At 38.6% G+C, this 25,455-nt stretch overlaps 1 protein-coding gene across 9 annotated transcripts in view; it reads left to right on the top strand.

The window, feature by feature from the left end:
• Window positions 1–25,455, top strand: part of LOC126272172 (uncharacterized) — a 483,755-nt gene that overhangs the window by 390,356 nt on the left and 67,944 nt on the right. The window lies entirely within an intron of this gene.

Here is a 25,455-nt window from a genome sequence, read left to right as displayed (position 1 = left end):
AACGAAATGCACCTAACTCTCCCAGTGTCTATCAAAACTCCAGAACAATAAAATAGCTGAGAAATAAAGAACATGTCGAAATCATTCTGCATCTGCTTATGGCGAGAGAGACTTAGTGCAGCACTTGAGACTCTGCCACAGTTTTGCATGCAGCAATAGAAGGGTTAACTGCAAAGCTGCTTGTCGTTTAGAGATAACCTTAAAGAGCAGTGATATCTCCACTGCTCTCCTAACATTAGACAGTGTCGTAAATATTATAAAATGAACTCGGAACATCAGAAAAGATAAAGAAACAAAATGCTAGCACACTAGTGGAGGATTCTGGCTATAATACAAATAATGGAATGAATAAAGATACTCATTAACCTTATGGGTGAATGTCTAAGTGGCGAGGCACATGTACGGTAAGTTGCAGTTGGTACTGAGCTTATTGTTTATATATTTGTCCACTGCTGAACACTTCCTTTACATGACTTGAATGAGTTTTACTCATTCCATTATTGTAATATCAACATATTCAGACCATTAGTAAATTCAAGGCACTGTTGAATACCAAGTGATTTACCAGCCATGTTTCACATAGTGGTGAAGTGCCTTTGTTTCTCGATATTTATTTGAAACAGAATTCCCAAAATTGAATGTAACCAATGGCTACACTATGCATTCGCAAGTTTAAATATGCTTTTAGTTTTTACATTTTTATTTAAAAAACTGTTGACATGTTTGTAAACCATAGAAAGACACTGTGTGAGAAACAGCTTTGAACAATGAATAATGAATTCAGAAATATCTAAGAATTAATTTCACAATATTGTGAGAGAGATAAGCTTAACAGTATCCATTGTTGGTAAAGCTAAGTATAAGCTTAAATCATAAATCAAAGGCTGAAGAATGGATGTACAAAATTATTTCCCTAATCCTCATGGTCAGTCTGCTGCAGTATCCTTTTAACATATTCTAAATTCAAATTTAGAACATTTTATAGAGAGGGAAGAGCTTCTGATCATAAATCAGCATTGATTTACAACACATTTATTGTAGGAAATACATACAGCTTGCACTTGCTGTGCATGATGTCCTGTGAATTATCGGTGTAGGACAACAGGTAGATTCTAGACTTCTGGAAGGCCTTCTCCATCTACCGGACTTTAAACTATTAAAAAAAGCCCAAGAATACAGAATAATGTCTCAAAATATGAAGGGATCTATGGAACAAAGTGCCTAATCTCAGTTTACTAAGGATTAGACTGATCATTTTAACCGCTTATTTTTTAATATGTCGCATGCTGGTAACACAATTCTGTATGTGCTGCTGGAAAGTGTTGTCCACCATATTAATTGTTTTGTCTTATTGTAGTTGTGCACTTGGCTTTGAATTGAACCAAATATGTAACATGCAATACCACAAAATGCACTCTTGTTGGTTTGTACTTTCTTATGCAGATCCATTCATGTGCTACTGGCTCGAAGACATTTTGAGTAATAGGATCCAGTTTGTTGTCCTGAATGATGAGTTCATTGGAGACAGAAGTGTTGTTTGGAGTCACGGATGTGTGATAGGACCATTCCCTAGCTCTATGTACTTAAATGATCTGTTTTATATGGTAGACAGTTGGAGACTGTCTGTTAATGACACTGTTGTGTGCAGGGAACATGCAGTTGTTGAGTTACTAGAGGGGGATTGAGAGTGGCTTGAGCAGAATTTCTGTTTGGTATGATGATTAACAGCTTGCTTTGAATGAAAGTTAATGTGATTAGGTAGGAGAAATAGCTGTATAATGACTGAATGCAATGTTGATGAAATGCTATTTTACTCAGTTTTTTTTTTTATTAAAATATGCATAGATATGAGACTGCAAAATGACATGAAATTCAATGAGTATATAAGGTCAGTTGTAGGAAAAACAAACAACAGACTGCAGTTTATTGGATGATTTCTGGAAAAGTGAAGCACATTTATGAAAGAGAGCACATACCAAACACTTCTGCAGGCCATTTTTTAGTATTATATTCATGTTTGAGATCGCTAATGGGTATAATTAAAGAGAGAGACAAGGCATTTCAGAGGTATGCTGCTAGATTTGTTTCCAGTTAGTTTGGTGGATGCGGGAGTCTTACAAAAATGTTCTGTGAATGTACATCGGAATACTGGAAAGGAAGGTGATGACCTTTCTGCAAATTGCTGTTGAGAAAGTTGAAAGAACATTATTTTTTATTAGACTCCAGAGTTTCATAAGGACAAAGTACGAGAGACTGGGGCTTGTACAGAAGTATACAGGGTGTATACGACCTGGGACAACTGGGAAATCTGGGAAAAACCTGGGAATTTTTTCATTCGGGAGGAAAACTGGGAAAAAGCCGGGAATTTTTCGGAATTACGGGAATTTTTCATTGTTTTAGCTTTCAGTTAAATTTTTGTAATGTTGACTGGTAAGAATTGGTTCTCTAGCAAAGAATGTTACTGTAGCCTGTTACTGGAGAATGATACTGCAGCAATTACTGGAGAATGATACTGCAGCAATAAAATATAAACGAGAGGGGGGAAAAAAAAAAAACTTTAGTGGCAAAGGAAATGTTCAATTTACAACAGCAAAACACCATGCACACACAAGCATCTGCAAGTAGAAAAATATGTCAAAGGCCGTAGGGTGAAGAATGTGTAATTCTTTGTAACAATGAACTGCTTGCTATGAGCATGATGCTACAAGTGTTCACATTAGGTTCGTTTGACCAGTTGCAAGTGGGCTGATGTGCATGCGCAGTTGATTCGCGTGTGAGCAGTACCTTTTCCTGCTACTTGAAAAGTGGCTGTTAGCTGTATCGGCAGTAGCAGGAAGCAGCCAGATGCAAACGAAAAAATTTTCTTGCACGCCCTAGCTGCCAGATTCGCGCATCAGAGTTGTCTGAGTTGTAGTGGGGAGGGGCTAGTCTCCATGTGACCTGTGTTTAACTTACGTAATTTGGCTGCTTCTCTTCATTTACAGCTCCAACATCAAATGAAAACAAAACAGTTTTCTGTGGCCGGGAGCTATCGAGTGAATTAAATTACATTCACATAATTACGGAGGGTAATATATATTATTAGTTTCAGTTTTCTGATTTTATTTTATTTCCAAGTTAATAGGAATGAAGCATTAATCACCTTGCAGAACAGTGAAGTTATTTTTGCAAGTTTGCTAAAGAAATTTGGCTTTATTAATCTTTCTGCTGATGCAATCATTTTATTTGAAATGAAGTATTTCATTCCACAGTATTGGCTAGTTCCAACTGTTCACTGAATTTCAAGTGCACGTTTTCATCTTCTGCCATGCATGGCATTATGCCATAATAAAGAACAAAAAATGAGAGCGTAGAGTACTGATACTCCAAGAAAATTTACATCCCAAAAAACCACACCGAAAAGCTTAATACCAGATGGGACCTACTTCATTGTGAAGCTGAATTACGCATTTTAGTATGGTTTACGAAATTCCGATGCTCTTTGGAGTATCTTCTGATGCCCTGTTTCTTTTATGGTGTAATGTAAGCTCTCTTAGTGCTTCATACAAATGAACACGATGGCTTCTTACAACACTGCAGCTGTGCGTGTGCAATAATGCCTGTTTTCTTGTTCTCTCTGGCAACTGGTAAATCGAACTTATTTCTAACAGTCTCTGGATAGTATTGCGCGAATGGTGGTTTGAAAAGTTTTATTTTCAAAGTAAATTTGTTTTTACGCAAGATGAATTATGTTACGTGTGAGAAAGTGGGATGGATTTCTAAATCACAAAGTATTTAAAACTGAACAGTTTGAGGACCAGCCACTTACAAGAATTTCAAGCCCAGACATTTATGTCATAATTTTAAATTTACTGGCACATTTATGTGATGTATCTTACAGTATAACACAGGAGAGAGAAAAAAAAAACTACAAATGTTAAAGCTTAGCTTCTGTTGTAGCTTGTTAATCTTAGAGACCAATATGATATGTGAAAGCTTAGCTTTTCTTGTAGCTATGCTATGTACATTAATGTAAACCGTTAACTTTTCCTCTTGTGTGTTCACGCCACGTAACCGGTGATCTTGCTATTGGCTGTCTATAAGATGGGTCCTATGCTCTGAATATTTGCTGTCATCGGCTGGCTAGATCACGTGGCATGAGATATGATTGGCTTACAAAAGGACATCACAACCTCTCTTTCAATGCTCCTGAAACTAACGTGCTGTGTTTGGTACAATTCGAATTTATACTTCCGTATTACGAAAATATGCAGCGTATATGTTGCTGCAAATCAAAGGTCTTTCCAAAACTTCTCTCCTTTTTTTTCATTAAAAGTCTTGCCAAAACTTGGCTCCCCCTTCTTTTCTTTCTTTCTTTATTTTATTTATTTATTTTTTTTCCCTGGGAAGTTCTATGCGAGTGTACAAAAAAGGTTAATCATTCAAAGCATTGATTTAGTATTACAGTTCCAAGGGAAAATCTACAGAAAAAGTGTATTTTTGCACGGGAAAAAGCATATTTTTTTGAAACGGGATACCCGGGAAAAATCGAGGAATTTTTTTTTCCTTGTCCCCATATATACCATGAGTATAGAAATGGCCATTTCCTTCCTTATGGCATTTGCAAAGTGGCAAGGAGAATGAAAAAAATTGGGGGAGGGGGGGGTACAGACAACAATGGACAGTTGTCCTTGTGCTGCTACTCATGTTAATTCATTGGACTAAGTGACCTACTGTATTTGTTTGGAGCAAACATCCCAGGCTTTCAAAGTGCCGTGACTACTAATGCTTATGTAAAGGGTGGTAAAGGATATAGTACACTTCTGTAGAGGATGAGGAAAGTAAGAACTTCAAAAAAATGTTTTTAAACACATTATAGACATGTAATTAAGCAGTAACATGCCACAAGAACTTTCATCTGTACGAAGTTAAGATTTATGTAACTTGAATGTACTGAAAAAAATGGTATTGGTTGTAAATGACACCATGATGGAGTTGCGTGGTGTGCAAGAGTTCACAAGGCAAAAAGATGTAAACCAATTACTTTTTACTTTAGAATTGGAAAGTGTGTTTGTACATTTTTTTCTGAGAGAGTTGAATGGCTTATTTTTTAGAATGCAGTGTGCTGGTCAGTCAGATGCAATGCCGAATAAAATGTGCGATTTTGAAAACCTGAAGAACATGCTATAACCCTGCTATTAAAAGAATGATGAAAAACATTGAGACCGTCCCGTACAGCATAAGTAATCATTGTAAATAGGTCACAGATATATTATGGAGGAAAAACATGGTACTGAGTAAAATAGACGTTGGAAATCAGACAAAAAATAAACCATTCATTGACCTCATGTGACATGCCTTCAGTAAGACATTACTTCCATCTTAAATGTGCACAAGATATTCCAGTATTTACACTATACCCAGTTTTCACACCTTCTTTCTGCATGGTTCTCTGTACTGTATCAATCTTTTAATTATGTGCTGTCTTTTTCACCACCTTATCATTCCCACTGTTTAATACTGAAATGCAGAGCAGTGCTGAAGAAGGATATCATTGTCTTCCAAAATGTTTTTTCTTTCATTCTTTTCTTCTTCTGGAAGCTCTTTAGGATGTGTTAACATAATTAAGTTTATACTTGTACATACATTATAAATAGATCTTGTTTTCGGTAATTGTTGAATTTTTTTGTCATTATGTTCCTTCAGTATTACCTCTAATGTTTTCAGTAGTAATATTCATGTAGTATTAGTCTGTTGTTTTTGCTTTGTCTTTTCAGTACATTTTGTTGCATTCCTGCCAGTAAAAAAAATCTTATTTTATCATGTTAGAATATGTATCTTTGTGTTGTTGTCTAATACTAATAAAGTAACAATTAAATTTACTCTGCATCTTGGAATACTTCCTCTCTTTATTCTTTCTCCATTTTATTTTTCTAAAATTGTGTTACCTGCTAATATGTAGATATATTTATCTTCAACTACTTTTTACTTTCTGGCTTATAATACTGGTGTTAACTGCTTCGTGTAGTTTGGAAAACTTTCATCGTTTCGTCATCATTTCGTATTTCATTCAGAATGTTAACATCTGTGTTCTGTCTTCAGTGTTGGGCTAACAGCTCTTACCAACACTCTCATTGCTATGTCTAGTCTAATATTTCTCTACATGCTAGAGGTAAGATTCTTTTTTATGATGTGAACAGTTGCTGTGTTTGTCATGAAATAAATTTCTCTGTTCATATTAATCTTTGTCATTGCATGTTTCTTCCATGCCTTTCTGTTACTGACAAAAATCTTTCTTAATGTGTGCACTACTTACAATTTTTTTCTTTCCCATATGATTTTGAGTACCGTAACGTCACTAGGTGGAACACGTTGGCTTGGTTTCTTTGTTCAGTAGATTTGATTGACTTCATTAAGGCTTTCATTTCCATTTATATCTTTCTGTTATTGTCTCCCAGGTGACAGTGATGCACATTTTACTTTTAACACCTAAATCTTTACCTCCAGAGGATAGTTAATGGACTCAGTAGCCTAACTAAGAACGTGAATGTTCTTCAGTACACTTATCTTCACTCAGATGTGTTCATGTGGGTAGTTGTTTCCATGGAATCACAAGTTCGCTCCAAGCTATTTACATCTGGGTTGTATACTGACATTTCTAATTGGTTCTGTCTTGAGTTTTCATGCCTTTTTACTACTGACATTGGTTAGCTCTTCTCTTTTTATCAGGTTGTCTGTGCATCTATTTGCCCTCATAGGGCTGTCGGTTGGTTTTGGATGGTTTTGTAATAGGTTGTTCAGTAAGATCTGTGTCTTCAGTCAAACTGCTCAGGTTGAAATTTTAGGCATGCTACTCAAGAATGGAAGAACTGTCTTGAGGTCATTAAGCACCATGAAAGTGTTTTGTGGTGTTTGTATTACAAAAATTTTGAATGTGCATGAGAAAATCTCGGACAAAACCACCAAAAACAAATTAAGAGTGAGAGAAAAGAAACTCCTACTTAAATTAATGTGGAGAAATGTGAACCATACTGCACTAGCAGTAGAAACATCTTTTTACTATAGAAAATAAAAATTAGAGGAGACAACAGAAGAGCTGTATTTAAAACCTAATCTTCTGATTGTTACATTCATGTAAAGTCTTTAAACAGAAGGTAACAATCAGAAATCACAAGTTTCTGATATACGGGATTCCACAAAATAGACGAAGATACCAGCAACTTTGATTAGTAGCATTTTATTTCAGAGGCCTGCTAAAACTGATAGGTCGCATCTGACTTGATAAATCTCCTACCTTCCTAGTAATGAGGCAGAACTTTGCAGCTACTCTAAAATTCTTATTATTTGAAAATGAGTGGGGTATTTCTTATGTCAAGAAATTCTAAATATAATTATTTTTATTATAACGCATTTGTGCTGTATTTTCAAGGAAGCCAAGAATTGTAGGTTATATTTTCAGCAGTGTATGTATAAAATTGTAAAATCCTGGTTTAGGTTAAGTATTTGGTATTGGACCTCAGTTTTCCCGTAGGTAAATGCACCACTGCTAAAATACTGTCATTTACAATGCATAACATAATTTTCTTACTAGTTTCTGTTGGCTAAATTATTGCCTCAGATAGTCTTTGATTTAAAAGTTTGTAATCAGATGGCCATAGTTTCATTTTTATGAAGTTAAAGTGTAAGTGTTGAAAAGTAACGAGAGATTTTAAAAAAATATTTGTAAAGCTCATATTAAATTCCAATATGATTTTTCGATATAGGTCCAATATATATTGGAGATACAGCTCCACTTTCCAGGACTACTTTGATATTTTTCGGGGTTATATCTGCTTCAGTTGTCACCTAACAGTAAACATAATCATTAGTTGTACAGGAGAAGCAACTCTGATGAGAATATCGAATAAATAAAATATTGTAAGTGGGTGTCTTTATTTGGGCACAAAATTATCATCATCTACATTGGTCGAAAATCCTGCACATTTTTACCTACACACTTGCAAATTATTTAAAATTTTTATACTGTACTACACGGCTCTTGAAATTATCAGCTGAGTCTTACATTTACTACTATCTGTTAACCTCCAACAGGAAATGCCAAGATGTCAATGAAGTCGTGGAAAATGGAGTTGTACTTTTGAAATATGATGGAGCTACAAAGAAAAAAAAGTAACATTGAAGATGACTATTTCTTGTAAAAATATCACTTACCAAGAAATACTGTACTGTTTTTGCATTCATCTACTACAATAGGATAGGCTTATGACAGGTTCTGAAGCATTCTTTAAAGAAGATTGTGTGAACCTTCTGCTAAGTCATACTGAAAATGATTGCCTGAAAAATGTATAATGATGTTGTTGTTGTTGTTGTTGTTATTGTTTTTGTTTTTGTTTTTCTCCTTTTTCTGAATCTTCATAAAATGTGTAAAGCATTTCTCAGTCATGTTATGAAGATTATCTAAAATGTTATGTTCTAAGTTATTTGCTGTAACATGTCATCCATGCACCCTGCACAATCAGTAGAATGATAAAGTGGAAGATCAGATAAGAAAGAGCAGATTTATTTTCCATTTTGCAAGATAAAGAGGAATTCTGTCAATATTGTTGAAGGGGAAGGTGCTAGAAAACTTTGTTGTAAGTTTTGTTGATAGGCAGTAGACGCAAGTTTTCAAGATAACAAATGAAGTTCAGTTAATATTCAGTGTTGTCTCACAAGGAAAATGGCACATACAAAGCATGTTTTTAAGTGATTATCATTTTTAAATATGGTTGCTTCAGTTGGAAATCTGTGCATGTATACCAGGTTATATGCTTCCACAGACACTTCCAAGATGACATATGTAAGCATTCATCCTTGTTTGCATTTGTTGTTGCTTATTTAAAATTCCACAGAGTGTGAAATATGTGCAGTCAGTCTGTTCCAGTTTGGAAAACTTGTGAAAGCTGCTGAAACTGATTGGCTAATTAGTGAAGTTTATGGAGAAAACATTATGACCGAGGAGTGGTGAGAGTGGGTTAAAGCATGTATCAATGGCTGACAAAACTCTTAAGATAAAATGTGGAGTGACCATCTGTTGTCACTTAAGGCTTGCTGCAGAAAGTGATGCAAAAGTTAAATGAATACTTTTCAATTTTTTTGCTTATCAAACGAACGCACTGAAGTTTCAGGAAGTATTCTGTATGAAAATCGTACAAAACACTTAGGCTCACGATAGCACAAAAAATGCTGAGTAAGGTGCATAAAATAGTTCTGAATCCTTAGGGTTTTCTTGGGATTACTATTCGTTATTACTCTTGGGGGGTGGGGTGGGGGGTGAGGGGGCAAGGGACGGAGACAGGTTGCACAGTGTCGGAGATAATTTCACCCGAACATAATTTTTAGTAGCGGTTGGCAAATTAGGCGAGATATTTTTATGAGAATGAAATTGGATATTCATTGTATGTTATGATAAATGAATAAAAAGTGTGATAAATATTTTGAAATATAAAGCAAGCTGTAGGCTTTCAAATAATTATAAACTTATTATTTTCCACATATTTCTTTATTAATATAAAAATAGGACATAAAACAAAATGTGCCTTGTACAGTTTTACATACTACTGCAGTCTTTAATGTCTTTCTGATGCTTTTGAGTCATCCTTTCATTTTCTGTGCAGTGGAGTAGAAAGTAGAGTCTGATGTTAACTGAGTAGTATAACTTACATAACTTACATAACTTATTCAGATCTTATATATTAAAAACAAAGATTCCAAGATTTACCAAGCGGGAAAGCGCTGGTAAACAGGCACAATAACTGTGTGTGTGTGTGTGTGTGTGTGTGTGGGGGGGGGGGGGGGGGGGGGGGGTGGGCGCGCGCGCACCCCCGAGTGTATATACCTATCCTTTTTTTCCCCCTAAGGTAAGTCTTTCCGCTCCTGGGATGGGAATGACTCCTTACCCTCTCCCTTAAAACCCACATCCTTTCATCTTTCCTTTTCCTTTCATCTTTCCTTTTCCTTTCCTCTTTCCTGACGAAGCAGCTGCCGGTTGCGAAAGCTCGAAATTTTGTGTGTGTGTTTGTGTGTTGTTTTATTGTGCCTGTCTACCGGCGCTTTCCCGCTTGGTAAGTCTTGGAATCTTTCTTTTTAATACATTTTTCCCATGTGCAAGTTTCTTTCTATTTTATTTATTCATATCTTAACTACACAGAGTAAATTAAGGTGACATCCACTATTTAATTGTGCATATTTTTTTCCTTATGCAGTTTTCAGCCTACCACATTATAATAAACTGTGCTACTGCTGAAACTGGTGGTGGTTTTTTATCAAAATTGGAATGTAAATTCAGTTGAAACGTGTGCATACGTGTATGCCGCATTACTCTCTTATTAAGTTTACATATTGTCCAGTGACATCCAATCCATTGATATTACATTATATTGTTAATATACAATTGTAATCGTAAGGGTCTCCACTACATTCAGATATTACTATGAAAATCCTCAGGTAATCACAAGGAACCGAACCGTGCAATCTGCTGTCCACTACCATTAAGAGAAGTTAAATTTGGATTTGTCGTAAGACCTAAAGTTTACCCATGTAACAGTACAGGGAAAATTACCTTTTCCAATAACGGGTACACCTACCACTCCATGAAATTGACTTAAATTTTCGTTATTAAGTAAAAAAATAAACAGTATGATACCTTCCATATTGCAAATGTTTAAAGGAAAGATAAATTTATAATAATTTTAGGTGACTCCATACTGTTACTAGCTAACACCTGCCCTTCCCTGCTCGATGACCCTCCTCAACACTCCCCGATCGTCCCCCCTCCGCTCCCCCCCCCACTCGATGACCCTCCTCAACACTCCCTGACCGTCCCCCCTCCGCTCCCCCCCCACTCGACGACCCTCCCCCCCTCCCGCTCCCCCCCACTCGACGACCCTCCCCCCTGAGCTCCCCCCCCACTCGACGACCCTCCCCCCTGAGCTCCCCCCCACTCGACGACCCTCCCCCCTTCGCTCCCCCCCCACTCGACGACCCTCCCCCCTTCGCTCCCCCCCCACTCGACGACCCTCCCCCCTTCGCTCCCCCCACTCGACGACCCTCCCCCCTCCGCTCCCCCCACTCGACGACCCTCCCCCCTCCGCTCCCCCCACTCGACGACCCTCCCCCCTCCGCTCCCCCCACTCGACGACCCTCCCACCTCCGCTCCCCCCACTCGACGACCCTCGCCCCTCCGCTCCCCCCCCCACTCCCCCACTCGACGACCCTCGCCCCTCCGCTCCCCCCACTCCCCCACCCTCGCCCTTCCCTTCCCCCCCACTCCCTCACTCTATGACCACTTCCACCCCCCACTCGCCCACCCTCGCCCTTCCGCTCCCCCCCCCACTCCCCCACTTGACGACCCTCCTCCCCTCCTTCCCACTCCCCCACTCGACGACGCTCCTCCCCTCCTTCCCACTCCCCCACTCGACGACGCTCCTCCCCTCCTTCCCACTCCCCCACTCGACGACGCTCCTCCCCTCCTTCCCACTCCCCCACTCGACGACGCTCCTCCCCTCCTTCCCACTCCCCCACTCGACGACGCTCCTCCCCTCCTTCCCACTCCCCCACTCGACGACGCTCCTCCCCTCCTTCCCACTCCCCCACTCGACGACGCTCCTCCCCTCCTTCCCACTCCCCCACTCGACGACGCTCCTCCCCTCCTTCCCACTCCCCCACTCGACGACGCTCCTCCCCTCCTTCCCACTCCCCCACTCGACGACGCTCCTCCCCTCCTTCCCACTCCCCCACTCGACGAAATCTAAGAATTTATTATTGCTAGGTAGTTCTGATTCACTTGTTTGTAAATATATTCTTAGTTGGGAAAATGATAATGGTTAATATTGCGTTTGGATTCCTTGGAGGCCATAGCATTGCTGGTAATGAGCAAGTAGTGCAGCCCCATTTTACTATGTTACAGTTGCAGGTTACAATTGCGGTGCCTAGTAGTTGATGGAAATGTTAGCTGTTTTGCTTTTGTTTCAAATACCTCAAAATAATTACCAACATGATGACGAGAATTTCCAGTTCACTCTTACAATTCTTGAAGTTTGAATTGCTTTATATAATGTTTTTAAGGTGATGTATTAAGGTAGTCCTAGAGGCAAAAGTACAGGTCTGTGCTGATTGTACCAGTACATTAGATGTCTTAAACTTAGAAGCTGCATCACAGCTAAATCTGGAGGCTACTGTGTGTCAACACACGACATGCTGATGTAGCCAGTGATGGAAAGATCTGTATGTTGTTGGCCTATCAAAGTCAAAAACGTGTAATACAGAAACAAGGTCCTCACTCTTAGTGAGATCAATTAATTGTATTTCAAGTATATCTGTATTACCTAACAATAACGATGTTACTGCAGTGCAGTACTCTGGCTATTAAGATCCTGCTTCCTGGTATCAGTTTTTCGATTCTTTGTAAATAACTAGCAGTCGTTTGTTAGTTATGTGGAATTTGCTGCTCAGCCAATCTGGGTATTGTCCATTCGAATTTTGCACTTCTGATCTCTCTTTTCTGCATTTCCTCATTCCTTGATTACTACTGTGCTATATATGGCCCTTATTTCTTGATGTTGATTCCCACTATTTACTTTGCCTTCTATTATCTTCTCGATTAACCTTAACCATTATTGTTCTACTCCTCTTCACTATCCCACCCAGTTATGTAGCACAATGGTAAAACACTGTACTTGCGTTTTGGAGGATCTGGTCTTAATCCTTGCGCAGTTGTGCAGATTTAGGTTTCCCATGGGTTCCCTAAATCGGTTAATCTAATATCCTTTCTTGGCAAGAAACAAACAGAGCTGATTTTCTTTCCCATCCTCTCCCACTAAGAGTTTTGCTTTTTCACTTACATCATTATCAGTGGCATGTTGTTATTCTTGTTTAAATCTTATACAAGGCTCCTGTGCTTTCACTTGTTTCACACTCCTGATCTTCTACTTGGGAATATCTTTAACTAATAATTGAACAATATAATAAATAGAAATTTTGCTGTTGTAAGGAAACAGTATTAAGCATTTTCATGGTACCATTCATTTGAAAATGTCAGTTCATACACACACCACTGTAGTTTTACTGACTAAATTATTCCCTTGGTTTTTTTTATGGTTATTGTACCATTGTACCGTATGATAAGATGCCAGTACATAATACCAATCTCTGCTGTACTTTTTACTTCATTTCAACCAATAATGGTCTCATGTCTAGCCAGTCGTGCGACTGTGAAATGCTTAATCTCGGGATATTGGTACTAATTAACAAGAAAATAACATCACCATATGATTTATGGGAAAGGTTGGCCTTTCCAGATGCAAGGTTGGGTAGTGGACATCATGTTGCTGACCATTGTGTGGACAAACTGTTTAAATCTTGATCAGTAATTGTAAGGTAGTTGAAATGTAATAGAAATGTTCTTGTAGTAATATTTCTGATACAATTTAATTTACATACAAATTCATATTCTGATAAGATACGTCTTCAGTTAGCAACTTCTTTATTTGTCATCAATGCCAAAATTTCCACAGCAAACCTGAAATGATGTTTGTTTGAGATATCAATTATTCATATTTTAGGAAACATAAAAGGCCTCATTTCAGTTTTTGAGGATGGCTATTGGATATTGTTGTTGAGTTCAAAATTATCTTCCTTCCCTTCACTGGTGTAACCAAGCTCATAAATAAATGGTTGCACAATGATGCTTGACCCACAGGTAGCCTGTTAGAATCTGATGGTAAAAGACATTTTCACTTTCATTATTTAGCTGGAAAGAGGAGGGGGGGATGGTGATCACCTGACTTAACGTCACTGCTATCTTGTAACATCAGTGTCCTGGTGTAAATTTCTTCTTTCATCACACTTCACCACACACACACACACACACACACACACACACACACACACACCTCATTTTGATGGAAAGATGATGTAGTGCGTGAAAGAAGAAAAACTTTTTCAACTAGGCAATTGAACCTACACATCAGCGCCTCCCCATCAGCAGTGCTGTAAGATTCATTCGCTTCTTGTAGCTATGCTAAATTGTAAATAAACATAGATATCAGTTCAAGGGAACAGTTTCAAAAGACAAGCAAATTATATCCTTATTAAGTGTTAATTACTTGTTTAACCAAGGTTTAGGATACTTAAAAGGCCACTCCTTAATAACAACTATTTAGGTTTGATGTGGCATGGTAAGTAAATGATGTCGTTAGAATCTGCTTATTTTCGCCAAGCACTTACGTACCATTCCTGTGCTCGCCAAGGTTAAATGTTGGTAGATGAACTGAAATAGATAGCGAGAGCAATAAGTGGACCATCTATGAAACTGAGAAAGCACATTTAGGGAACTGGTCATATTTCCAATCATTCTGTATATTAATCAGATAATTGATTTTGAACTAAAAAGGAATTCTAGTTACTACCATCTGTTTTATCGGTTCAGAGCTCATCTAAGCAGTTATCAGTAGATGCCTGTGTTTGTGTCCCCTCCTGAGAAACCGACTCCTCTGCCTGCCCACTCACTGTATGCACGCTTTTTGTCGGCTGGCTTCAAGTATGGCTGTGCTCTGCTGTATCATCTGTCGTCCCTGCCCATTTCTGTGGTTTCTTCTGGTACCCTGTCTATTTACTTCCCTCTTTTTTTGTCTATGTATGTGTGTGTGCGAGTGCATTTGTTCACTTCTCATTGTTTATAATTACATGTATATAAGATACACTCATGCTCATATACATTTATGTATGTGTGAATTTGTTTTTGCTTTGTATCTTTCTCGTTGTATTTCTTCTGGATATTTTTTTCACTGAGCACCTCCGGTGTTTCTTCTGTTTACGCACTCTATTTTCTGTGTGCCTGCAAATAGCATGGACTTCAAAATATTACAAACATGAAATAGCATAGTCAGAAGTGGATAAGACAAAAATAATGACATTGTTATGTTCAGTAAATTAATACTATTACGTTAATTTGCCAAAATATGATAAAATTTTAACGTCCTAATATACTTGTTTCATTATTCAATTTATTTGCACAGTTTTATCTTCTCAGTCATGTGACGACAGATGATCAGCATGGGCTGGGAGTTGCTGCATCTCTCCTAACACTGGGTTTAGTAGCTCTCAGCTGCCGGCTGCCGTGCTTTGGCTCTACAACATATTGCTGTAATTTTGGTGAAAAACATGTGTAGATGTCTTGGACATAATTCTTAGAACCATATGGAAAGCCTGGTTTTATTTTCTATGTTGATAAACTCAAAGTTTTTTGTATGTTCTAATTATAAAATGGTAATATCTGAAGAAGTATTAAGTATCACACTGTGATAAGAACAGCATTTCCTCATATTATATCAAGAGCAGTCACGTTGATCATTTGGCACTCAAAACTTTTTGCATTTTTATGCTTTGTTGCTTCAACCTCCGTCATTTATTGATGGCAATTTGTGGTTATTCGCTGATAAAAGTTTTCTTCTAGTACTGTCATGTGGAACTATTTTCTAAACACATTACTAATTTTAGAACTATTATTATATTTTGTTGTGTTCTTTACTTTTACATGAGGTCACATCAAGTGGAATGAGACATTTTTTATATATACTGTAGATAAATATTTTCATTATTTTTTTAGCCCAATATAAAGAAATATTTACGTGGTTAAGTTGCTCATTTGAGGCCAAAAGTATCAAGGAAACATGACAAATTGTTTTATTTACAAAAGTATCTTTTTAAATAACATTATCGGGAACTGTTGTAGAATTCTACTAATTTTCCATAATGGCGATACCCAAATTACAAACTGTGAAAAAGTGTGTCTTTTATTTAAATCCATTTATTGAAATTGTGCCCTAAAAATCATGTTGCCAATTACATTCAGAGAGTATACTAGTTTACTTGAAAAATATACTTGTTCTGAGCACAGTTGATGAACGTCCTGAAAAGATACCCATCTTTATACTGAACTCTCATAGTATCTTCGATTAATCAGTACCATATATTTCTCTTTCATGGTGGATAGGCATGCTATGGTGTTAATTTATAGATTTTTAATTTTTTTAACAAAGGAAATTGCACTGTATCTCACTTTAAATAAGAATAAATTAATAGTGCTGTGATACTGTGCCACAAATAAAACTAAATTATTGTCCCACTTTTAAAGTTATTTCTTCATTCTCAAAATCTAGACTGTTCTCACTTGATTGAAAAAGAGTGCTAAAAAGATCATGGTGGACAGAACTCATTTATCCAAAGCTTAATGTAATGGAAAATGTGAGGTCTGGTCAGTATGTATCGTAGTTATTTCATGAAATAATGGTTAATACTCATGTATATTGCAAAATCGTCAATATTAGAATGATGAATGAATATTTTTCTGCCACTCTGACAGTGGCCTCTGAATTTTATTATTTTGCTTACAAAGTGATGTAAATAAATATAACTCACAATTGCTAGTAGTTTGCTTCATTCTGTGCCTTAATTGTTCAAAAAATCATTACTTTGAGAATTTTTTTCATGAGGGTATCTTCATGTTTGCATCACATTCTGAAAGAATTATTGTGGGTCAGTATGTAAATTGCATAATAGTGTATTATTTGTGTCCTGTGATTGTTTAAAAGACTATGAAAGAGCAGCAGGTGGTGTTTGCACATATTTTGTGCACTTTTTCTGTAGCAGACATGTGCCACTCAACTTTGGAGACTGTGGCTCTTTCTGTGGAGATATAGTTGGAATTTACCATCTGTAACATGTATCTCCCTCCCAACGATGAAGTGTCAGAGAATACATTGACTGCAACGTCTTATCGGCTCCCCCTACCCTTCCTAATGTTGGGTGACCCAAAAACCCTCAACTCTTTATGGGGAGAAACTAAGAGCAGTAAAGCTGCTGAAAAACTTCCTCTCACAGCTCAGTTGTTGCTTTTTGAATACTGATGTTCCCACACATTTCAGTGTGACATGTGCCATATTTGGCAGTTAACCTTTCTATTTGCAGCCCATTTCCTGTCATGTCCATCCATTAGCGAGTCTATGATGATCTGTGCAACAATGATCATTTTCTGATCGTTTTGACCCTTCCTAGGTGTCGTCCACCTGGGTGTCCACCCAAATGGGCTCTCTCAAAAGCCGATTGGAATGCTTTCACCACTTCTGTCACCCTTTGCACTTTGTCATATAGGGGTCTTCATCTGGTTGTCCAGAGCACAACTGGAGCCATTCTATCAGCAGCTGACTCAATGACAGTACCTCCGTGGACCCTCGAAATCATTGTGGCCATTAGAGATTGCAGGCGGGCTCTCCAATGCCATAAGCAACATCTGTTGATGGAGCACCAAGTTGCCTTTAAATGGCTCTATGGCCTGTGCCACTACGTCATAAAATGGCAAAAATGAGAAATTTGTATTTTGACATAACTGTCATTGGGGAGTGCAACTAAATGAATTTTAAAATGTTTATTCGCCACCACAAACAGTCGTCACTAAAACAATGAAATTTTTAGAAGGTTACATGATTAGTTTGGACGCACTGAGTCATCTTTTGCAGATGTAATTACAAACATAGATAACTAAATTAACAATTGCAGTCAAACTTCCTTCAAATATTATGAAAAGAACACTACAATCGGTAAACTGAAGCAAAGGCAACAGAAACAGTTCGCAAGGTGTCATGACACTTTTTCGTTGATCAGTCATTTCACACCTTAATGCAGTGTAGATGAAAACTGCATTGGAGTAAAATATATTATATACTCTTGCATTACGTCCTCCACTGATGCAACAATCATTTTGCAGACAAAGGCTGATGCAACAATCATTTTGCAGACAAAGGCTCACACGTCTGAAAATTAAAAAATACATGCATTAAACTAACATAATGGCGAAATTTGCATTGAGTAAAGGATTTATCATTACCTGACCATAATCTTATAATGTGCAGCAAAGCCTAAAACACAGCATGCAGTCGTACTCTGTTTTGCCAATGAAATCTTACAAAGATGATGCACTCCCATTTGGGGCTAATATAAGACCAATCAGCAAGCATGGAATCACTTCAGTTGCCTGGTTGCACTGCAGATCACCCGAACGTGTCTCTTACTAAAATGTAAACACTAACGAGAAGATGCTATTCATTATTTACAACCTTAAAAAGTGTTGACATACTGCATGGCTGTAGTAGATGAATTGTAACAGCTTGCATCAAGAAGTTTTCTTAAAGTACAGCATTATGGCAAACTAAATATCATTATAAATACAGTGTAGAGTGATAATCTTATGCTATCCAATGCTATCCAATGCTGTCTATTGTTCACTGTTACATAGTTATGCACAGAATAAGCAGTCAATATACAGAGTGGGGAAGGAATGGTTTGGGGGGAGGGGGGAAGTGAAAGAGTATTAAACCCCCCTCCCCAAACCATTCCTTTCCCACTCCCTATAATGGTTGTACTTTGGTATTGAGTGCTTGTTTTTGTTGTGGTCCTACATCCTTCTGAATCTGCTTAGTGTATTCATCTCTTGATCTCCCTCTATGATTTTGCCGTTCACACTGCCCTCCAATGCTACATTTGTGATCCTTTGATGCCTCAGAACATGTCCTACCAACCGGTCCCTTCTTCTTGTCAGGTTGTGCCACAAACTCCTCTTCTCCCCAATCCTATTCAATACCTCCTCATTAGTTATGTGATCTACCCATCTAATCTTCAGCATTCTTCTGTAGCACCACATTTTGAAAGCTTCTATTCTCTTCTTGTCCAAAATATATATCGTCCATGTTTCACTTCCATACATGGCTACACTCCATACAAATACTTTCAGAAATGACTTCCTCACACTTAAATCTATACTTGGTGTTAACAAATTTCTCTTCCTCAGAAACGCTTTCCTTGCCGTTGTCAGTCTACCTTTTATATCCTCTCTTCTTCAACCATCATCAGTTATTTTTCTCCCCAAATAGCAATACTCCTTCACTACTTTGTCTGATTTCCTAATCTAATTCCCTCGACATCACCTGACTTAATTAGACTACATTCCATTATCCTAGTTTTTGCTTTTGTTGATGTTCATATCCTCCTTTCAAATCACTGTCCATTCCGTTCAACTGCTCTTCAAAGTCCTTTGCTGTCTCTGACAGAATTACAATGTCAGTTTTTATTTCTTCTGCATGGATTTTAATACCTACTCCGAATTTTTCTTTTGTTTCCTTTACTGATTGCTCAGTATACAGATTGAATAACATCGGGGAGAGGCTGCAACCCTGTCTCACTCCCTTCCCAACCATTGCTTCCCTTTCATGTCCCTCAACTCTTTTAACTGCCATCTGGTTTCTGTACAAATTGTAAATAGCCTTTCGCTCCCTGTATTTTACCCCTGCCACCTTTAGAATTTGAAAGAGAGTATTCCAGTCAACATTGTCAGAAGCTTTCTGTAAGTCTGCAAATGCTAGAAACATAGGTTTGCCTATCCTTAATTTTTCTTCTAAGATAAGTCGTAAGGTCAGTATTGCCTCACATGTTCCAATATTTCTATGGAATCCAAACTGATCTTCCCCGAGGTCAGCTTCTACCAGTTGTTCCATTCATCTGTAATGAATTCTCGTTAGTATTTTGCAGCTGTGACTTATTAAACTGATTGTTCGGTAATTTTCACATCTGTCAACACCTGCATACTTTGGGATTGGAATTATTATATTCTTCTTGAAGTCTGAGGGTATTTCGCCTGTCTCATACATCTTGCTCACCAGATGGTAGAGTTTTGTCAGGACTGGCTCTCCCAAGGCCGGCAGTAGTTCCAATGGAATGTTGTCTACTCCGGGGGCCTTGTTTTGACTCAGGTCTTTCAGTACTCTGTCAAACTCTTCACGCAGTATCGTATCTCCCATTTCATCCTCATCTACATCGTCTTCCATGTCCATAATATTGTCCTCATGTACATCGCCCTTGTATAGACCCTCTATATACTCCTTCCACCTTTCTGCTTTCCCTTCTTTGCTTAGAACTGGGTTTCCATCAAAGCTCTTGATATTCATACAAGTGGTTCTTTTTTCTCCAAAGGTTTCTTTAATTTTCCTGTAGGTAGTATCTATCTTACCCCTAGTGATATGCGCCTCTACATCCTTACATTTGTCCTCTTAGCCATCCCTGCTTAGCCATTTTGCACTTACTGTCGATCTCATTTTTGATACATTTGTATTCCTTTTTGCCTGCTTTATTTACTTTCAAATTCTGAAGGTGGCAGGGATAAAATACAGGGAGCAAAAGGCTATTTACAATTTGTACAGAAACCAGATGGCAGTCATAAGAGTCGAGGGGCATGAAAGGGAAGCAGTGGTTGGGAAAGGAGTGAGACAGGGTTGTAGCCTCTCCCCGATGTTATTCAATCTGTTTATTGAGCAAGCAGTAAAGGAAACAAAAGAAAAATTTGGAGTAGGTATTAAAATTCATGGAGAAGAAGAAAAAACTTTGAGGTTCGCCAATGACATTGTAATTCTGTCAGAGATGGAAAAGGACTTGGAAGAGCAGTTGAACGGAATGGACAGGGTCTTGAAAGGAGGATATAAGATGAACATCAACAAAAGCAAAACGAGGATAATGGAATGCAGTCGAATTAAATCGGGTGATGCTGAGGGAATTAGATTAGGAAATGAGACAAAGTAGTAAAGGAGTATTGCTATTTGGGGAGCAAAATAACTGATGATGGTCGAAGTAGAGAGGATATAAAATGTAGACTGGCAATGGCAAGGAAAGCGTTTCTGAAGAAGAGAAAGTTGTTAACATCGAATATAGATTTAAGTATCGGGAATTCTTTTCTGTTTGGAGTCTAGCCATGTATGGAAGTGAAACATGGACGATAACTAGTTTAAACAAGAGGAGAATAGAAGCTTTCGAAATGTGGTGCTACAGAAGAATGCTGAAGATAAGGTGGATAGATCACGTAACTAATGAGGAGGTATTGAATAGGATTGGGGAGAAGAGAAGTTTGTGGACAACTTGACTAGAAGAAGGGATCGGTTGGTAGGACATGTTCTGAGGCATCAAGGGATCACAAATTTAGCATTGGAGGGCAGCGTGGAGGGTAAAAATCGTAGAGGGAGATCAAGAGATAAATACACTAAGCAGATTCAGAAGGATGTAGGTTGCAGTAGGTACTGGGAGATCAAGAAGCTTGCACAGGATAGAGTAGCATGGAGAGCTGCATGAAACCAGTCTCAGGACTGAAGACCACCACCAACAACAACAACAACAACAACAACAACATATTTACTGCATTTTTATATTTCCTCCTTTCGTCAATTAAATTCAATATTTCTTATGTTACCCAAGGTTTTCTACTAGTCCTCGTCCTTTTACTTACTTGATCCTCTGCTGCCTTCACTACTTCATCTCTCACAGCTACCCATTCTTCTTCTACTATATTTCTTTCCCCCATTCCTGTCAATTGTTCCCTTATTCTCTCCCTGAAACTCTGTACAACCTCCGATTTAGTCAGTTTATCAAGGTCCCATCTCCCTAAATTCCTGCCTTTTTGCAGTGTCTTCAGTTTTAATCTACAGTTCATAACCAATAGATTGTGGTCAGAGTCAACATCTGCCCCTGCAAATGTCTTACAATTTAAGACCTGGTTCCTAAATCTCTGTCTTACCATATATAATCTATCTGATACCTTTTAGTATCTCCAGGATTCTTCCATGTATACAACCTTCTTTTACGATTCTTGAACCAAGTGTTGGCTATGATTAAGTTATGCTCTGTGCAAAATTCTACCAGACGGCTTCCTCTTTCATTTCTTAGCCCCAATCCATATTCACGTACTATGTTTCCTTCTCTCCCTTTTCCTACTGTCGAATTCCAGTCACCCATTACTATTAAATTTTCGTCTCCCTTCACTACCTGAATAATTTCTTTTATCCCATCATACATTTCATCAATTTCATCATCATCTGCAGAGCTAGTTGGCATAGAAACTTGTACTAGTGTAGTAGGCGTGGGCTTTGTGTCTATCTTGGCCACAATAATGCGTTCAGTATGCTGTTTGTAGTATCTTACCCGCACTACAATTTTTTTTTATTCATTATTAAACCTACTCCTGCATTACCCATATTTGATTTTGTATTTATAACCCTATATTCACCTGACCAAAAGTCTTGTTCGTCCTGCCACCGAACTTCACTAATTCCCACTATATCTAACTTCAACCTATCCATTTACCTTTTTAAATTTTCTAACCTACCTGCCCGATTAAGGGATCTGACATTCCACGCTCCGATCTGTAGAACACCAGTTTTCTCCTGGTAATGACGTCCTCTTCAGTAGTCCTCGCTTGGAGATCCGAATGGGGGACTATTTTACCTCTGGAATAGTTTACCCCAGAGGACGCCATCATCATTTAACCAAACACTAAAGCTGCATGCCCTTGGGAAAAATTATGGCTGTAGTTTCCCCTTGCTTTCAGCCGTCTGAAGTATCAGTACAGCAAGGCCGTTTTGGTTAGTGTTACAAGGCCAGATCAATCAATCATCCAGACTGCTGCCCCTGCAACTACTGAAAAGACTGCTGCCCCTCTTCAGGAACCACACGTTTGTCTGGCCTCTCAACAGATACCCCTCCATTGTGGTTGCACCTACGGTACGGCCATCTGTATTGCTTAGGCAGGCAAGCCTCCCCACCAATGGCAAGGTCCATGGTTCATGGGGAGAATTGTGTGCTTATTCTGTGCATAACTATGTAATAGTGAGCAATAGACAGCATTGAAATGCTTAGCACAGGATTATTGCTTTACACTGTATTTATGATTTAGGTTGCCATAGTGTTCCACTGTTGAGAAATGTCACTGTGGCACTGTCAAGTACTTCCTACACATTGTCTTAGGAAAAAAATAGAGTATGAATCACTTCGGTACTCCCACTCTCACTCCCCACTCCCCCCTCCAAACCCTTGCTGTCCTACTGCATGTAATGGTCATATTTTTGTATCGATACAGTGTACAACACATATAATTAATTTGTATTAATTGCTTCTTCTGTGAACATCTGTCCATTAGTAACAGATGGTATCATTACAGTGAACATAGGATTATCATTTAATACTTTATTTAGAGCAATACTAAGGTGCCATAATGCTGCACTGTAAGGAAACTTCTTGATGTAAATTCATCTATTATGACCATGCACTCTGTCACCTGTCTTTAAAGGTTATAAATAATAAATAGCATCTTCCAGTTAATGTTAACGTTTTAGCAGGAAACATGTTCTTAGAAATTTGATAGTGGCGTATCGTAGTGCTTGTAATTGTAAACTCTATGTAGATCCCTTTTTGTCTTCCGTTTTTGTATGCTACACTTATGCCGTGTAATGATTTGATGTGCAACCACGCAACTGAAGTGATGCCATGCTTGCAGATTATTCTTATGGGAGTGCATCATCCTTGTAAGATTTCATTGAGAGAACACAGTAAGATTGTGTGCTATGTTGTAGTTTTGGGCTTGTTGAAGGCTTGGAATGCAGATTGGTGTGCCCTGGTTTCTCTGAATAAACTGCAAACAATAAAGGAGTTCACAACATTGTGACAGTTTTCCCTTCGTGCTTCTCACAGGGAATCTGTTCTCGTCTGTCTGCTTCTAACTGGCTATTCTTGGCTGACACACGGTCACATCCTTCAACATGAGAATCCACTCCACAGTCAGTGTGGTGTCCATCTCACTGTGGTCAACATCCTGCTGGATTGCCCTAATTTGGCCACCTTATGGCAAAACCTTAAACTTGTTGACATTCTACCTCTGGTGCTAGCAGATGACACCAAAGCAGCTGTTTTGGTTTTATGTTTTACCCAAGAAAGTTTTTTTTTTTACTTCTCTCTGTGAAGCAGGGCACATTAGCCTTGTCAATCAATTGAGCCATTGGAGGGGTGCCTCATCGCTTGCTCCGACCCGAGGGTCCCGTGGCTGCCCTAGCTCAGTGGTAAGACCAGGCTCCTCCGTTTCCTACCATTTTTATTCTTCTTATTCTGTTGTCAAAACTCGCCATCTTTGTTCTCCTCCTTGGGATTGTATCATTTCTGTGTAGATAGTTTTCTTGGTATTGGAAGGTGTGGAAGCACTGTTTAAGTGCAGAGGGTGTCTCTCTGGTTCCAGGGGCCTCCAGCTGCCTTTTGGCCAGGTCAACTTTCCCACCTTCAACCTCTTACCCCTCCCTCACTTGTACTTCCTTCTTTCTCTTGGCTTTCTTCATTCTCAAATGCAATTGCATCCACTTCCTCTCTGAGGACTATTCTCTGCTTGGCACACAAAGGATTAAGCAAACAATTTCTGAGCCAACACTGCAGGTGAAACTATATAAATGTACATTTGTAGTCTGGTACTTCACATGAGGCGATCACTCACTGTAACACAGAAAGCTACCTGTCTTCATTGGGCCACACGAAACAAACTGCGCAGTAGCTAACTGGAGGTATGTAGCGTGGTTCACTGAGTTCTCAATTTTGCCTCTTTCCAAATAATGCATGCCAATGGCTCAGTAAGGTCTTCAACCTGCAGCGTGTGGACAATGTTGTTCATGCCGGAGATGGTTCTGTGATGCTTTGTAGTTGTTTTCGTTAGCAAGACTAGGGTCCACTCATTCAGGTTACCATTAATGTGAACTGGGGTCTTTACTTCACCATCCTTGGTGACTAAATGTAGCACTTCCTCATCCATCTTCATGATGACTATGCTGTGAACACTCATGTCATCCGAGATGACAACAGTTGTTTTATTAGGGTTGCACACACACACGTCTCTGGTATGAGGATTACTCAGTCACTCTATGGCACCTTGGATAGCACACTAAATCACCCAATCTTAATCTATAGCAGTTGTCTGGGACCTTTGGGAACAGTGGGTGAAATGTGGCAATCAGTATCCTAACAGTTTTGTGGCTCTGTGAGAGCCAATCATCAGTGAGTGGATTCGAGCTGGATAAGGCATACCTAAACAAACTTGGGGACTCTCTCTGGCCAAATTAAGGATTGTCAAGGCTAAAGTTGTTGTTTTAGCCTGATGTCTCCTGGGGTCAATAATTTTTTTCCAGTCAAAACTGTCAAAAGCTTTCTCTAAGTCTAAAAATGCTACAAACGTAGGTTTGTCTTTCCTTGACCTCTCTTCTAAGATGAGTCATAGGGTCTGAATTGCCTCATGTGTTCCTGCGTTTCTCCGGAATATAAACTGATCTTCCCCAAGTTTGACTTTCACCAGTTGGTCCATTCTTCTGTAAAGAATTCTTGTTAGTGAACTATCAGTTTAATAAGTCACTGCTGCAAAATACTAAGTTTCACACCTGTCAGCAACTGTGTTCTTTGGAATTGGAATCACCATTCTTCTTTAAGTCTGATGGTATCTTGCCTGTCTCATACATCTTGCACAGCAGATGGAAGAGTTTTGTCATGGCTGACTCCCCCAAGGTCATCGATAATTCAGACAGAATAACACATTCTCCA

This window comes from Schistocerca gregaria, chromosome 5 (assembly GCF_023897955.1).
Source record: "Schistocerca gregaria isolate iqSchGreg1 chromosome 5, iqSchGreg1.2, whole genome shotgun sequence".
Classification (NCBI taxonomy): Eukaryota; Metazoa; Arthropoda; class Insecta; order Orthoptera; family Acrididae; genus Schistocerca; species Schistocerca gregaria.
The sequence above is the reverse complement of the archived record's forward strand: the minus strand, read 5'-3'. Positions and strand labels throughout refer to the sequence as shown.